Genomic DNA, 3,784 nt, shown 5'->3' on the forward strand with positions numbered 1-3,784 from the left:
TCTGCAAAAGCAAACAAATAATGAAGAAATAAAGGGAAAAGAAACTCAGATATATTCAGATAAAACTCCAGCTTCCACTTCCTCTCACTCCTCCCATCCAGTTTCTCCGGCCACACGGCACTCAGTTCTGTATTCACAGTGTTAAATATGGCATGAGAGACAGAGGTTACTGCAGGAACATCACAAATACATCAGCACCCTTTGCTTCCTCTACATTTTCCTTATGATGTTAGACAAAACAAAACAAAAACTTATATAATATTATACAATACCCCACAATGAAAATGTTAAAGAAATTTGAAATCTTTGCAAATTTATAAATAAAATAAAAAACATTTGCATAAGTATTCACACTCAAAATTGAGCACAGGCGCATCCTGTTTCCACAGATCATCCTTGGCTATTTCTACAACTTTATTTGAGTACACCTTTGGGAAATTTAATTGATTGGACATGATTTGGAAAGGCACACACCTGTCTATATAAGGTCCCACAGTTAACAGTGCATGTCAGAGCACAAACCAAGCCATGAAGTCCAAGGAATTATCTGTAAACCTCTGAGACAGGATTGTATCGATGCACAGAAATGGGGAGGGGTACAGAACAATTTATGCGGCATTGAAGGTCCAAATGAGCACAGTGGCCTCAATCATCCATAAATAGAGTAACTTTGGAACCACCAGGACTCTTCCAAGAGCTGGCCACCCTGCCAAACTGAGCGATCGGGGGAGAACGGCCTTAGTCAGGAAGGTGACCAAGAACCCGTTGGTCACTCTGACAGAGCTCCAGCACATGACAGCCCGTCTGGAGTTTGCCACAAAGGCACCTGAAGGACTTTCAGACCATGAGAAACAAAATGATCTGTTCTGATGAAACAAAGACTGAACTCTTTGGCCTAAATGGCAAGCGTCAGGTCTGGAGGAAACCAGGCACTGCTCATGACCTGGCCAATACTATCCCTACAGTGAAGCATGTTGATAGCAGCATCATGCTGTGGGGATGTTTTTCAGCGGCAGGAAGCCACTTTGGATCTGCCATAACCAATCACTAACGTTTGGTCATGACGCATGTCATCTCAAACCATAGACTGTAGCACACGGCAGGTTAATTTGACGGGACAAGTGTGTAAATAAATCAACGACTGAGTGTTTTTAACATCTCTTTTGCGCAGCACTACTTTCTTCCGCCATGGATTCAGATATAAAATTGACATTTTGACAGTTGAGCCCAAGCCTCCGTTAGTAATTCTTAAACGTCACTTTAGAACTAGTAATGAAGGAACATTGGGTTGCTACATTAAAGCTTATTGTATTATGTAAAGTATTATTATGAGAGAAAGATTGGCTAAACGAGTGTATTACCTGCATCTGATATAGCATTCATTCTTCAGGTCGATGTCCACAATATTATATCCATTAACATTTACAGATACATTTAATCATTTAGCAGATGCTTTTTATCCAAAGCGACTTACAAAATAGGAGAGCAATAGAAGCAACTAAACAAACAAGGGCAACAGCATGCAAGTGCTGTAAGAAGTCTCAGTTAATCAAGCACAGTACACAGTGTTTTTTCAAACAAACAAACAAACAAACAAACAAACAGAAAATTGAATTGGATAGTTAAGTGCTAGTCTTAAATGTTTGACTCTCCGCTGAAAAAAGTGATTTATTTGTATATATTTGTCATTTTAAAAGATTGACAGCGCTGAAACAACTTGCTTGTTTACAACCACTTATAAAGACAGTCTTTGCCGCCATCTTACAGTTTAATAATGTAACTGTCACTGAAATCGACTATTGCAATCACTAACAGATCCCTTTCTCAATACCACATATTTATATAAAATAATATTTATGGAACAATAATATTTAAATTAACATCAATAACCATCATAAAAGACAATAAGAAAAATAAATAATCAAAAGTACAAAAACAGCGCTCTAGTAGGCCATACAGGACCTAAGTATAACCTAAATATAAAGTTATGAAACTTAATTTTTCCCTTAACTAAAATCGATTTGCTCTTGAACATGTTAAAGATTAATAAGACTAAAGATTATCTGTTTGAGATTCCCCAAATAAATTATATCTGTCAAACCACAATCTACATAAAAGACAGCGGCAAATTCCTGAAGGACTGGCCGAGATGAAGCTCTTTTGGTAGGTACTGAAAAAGAGTGGCCACTGGTGACCTGGATCTCTCATTGTGAAAACGTATAAATAAATTATAAAACAGGTCACATATTTGAGGTCCAAATAACTACATTCCCGCCTAAAAAAAAAAAAAAACAGTTAAAACTACATTTTGTGACACAACAGTAGTATTTTTAAAACTTATGGTGGATTTGCTCGACTGCCATGACAGTCGCGGCAAGCGGATTGATACAAACGGTGAAACGTGTTCGAGTGCTGATATCACTAGAATATTGCACGGCTGGAAAAGACTCTCAGCCAATCAGATTTGATAACCAGAAATAACTGTTTTATAAAATATAATAATACATGAACAGGACTACCAAAAGGGAGCTCAAAGCGTGTGTCCAGCAGCACTAGGTGAGGAGTGGGGTTTTTAGTGCCATATATCTCATCTTCCTTCATCAGAACCTCAGAATCCAGTGAGGTCCATTCTCCAGGCCCCTCCTAAAGAGAAAGAAAGATCTGTAAGATGTCACGCCAACTCCGACTCTGATATACAGTACATGACATAGAGATGGACACCAGCATGAAGATATCGCAGCAAATAAAACACATTTGGAAAGAGAGCGTTTGGAGTCAGACAGCATCCCTTTTCACCAGTGGCACTTTGACTGCAAGCGGTCGCCCATTGAGGGTAGCTGCCAGGACCTTACTGTGTGGTTATTCCAAGGTGATGTATTTTCATCCACCAGGCAAAAATTGTAAGCCTGAATTCTTACTAAAGTAATAGCACTCCTTTCCTCATCAAGCCACATGCCTTGAAGTATAATTTACACCAGTAGCACAAGTGCTGAATTTATGTAACTTACAGTTTTTTTGGATTGCTTAAGCACGATTTTCAAAACAGGGCCTGTGTTTTCAAAATACTACACACAATTAGCACAACCACATACCCAATTAGCAAAACACTACAGATCCTTTGTATAATGAAACACTCTTGTAAAAACTATACACTTCTGTTTATAAACCACACTTTGTTACCATATGAAACACACTTTTCACATTACTATACTCTGTTTGCATGAGTTACACTCTACTGTGATAAATCTAAAACACTTTTAGCACTTCTACTTCCATATGATTAGAGTAGGCTACTATTAACCAAGTACAAATATAATGTAAATCCACCAAACACAACACACGACCAATGTTGCAGACTGAAGAAACTCATTTATTTCAACACGCCCAAAATGTTGACATGGACATTCATAATATGTTAACAAAATGTCACTTTACATATTGTACTGTACACTGTAAAAATAAATAAAAATAAATAAATAAAATAAAATAAAAAAAGTCTGTAAAAATAGGGTACAAGTCAATGTACAATATGAAGGAATTTTCCATATTGTTTTTTTTTACAGGTGTTGTAACTGTATTTTGAATTACACATTGCATCAGTTTGTGTTTTAAGGGTTAACAGAAATTTCTGGATAATTACTGGGTAATTTACTGGCAGAAAATTACCAGTACAATTTCCATTTTTATTTTTTATAGTGTAAGCTTACGGTTATAAAAATTTTTTTTTAAATAATAACTACATTTAACATTTACATTTACAGTTTTTTTCAACTGCTTACACACA

Source organism: Pseudorasbora parva, chromosome 3 (genome assembly GCF_024679245.1).
Source record: "Pseudorasbora parva isolate DD20220531a chromosome 3, ASM2467924v1, whole genome shotgun sequence".
NCBI classification, from domain to species: Eukaryota; Metazoa; Chordata; class Actinopteri; order Cypriniformes; family Gobionidae; genus Pseudorasbora; species Pseudorasbora parva.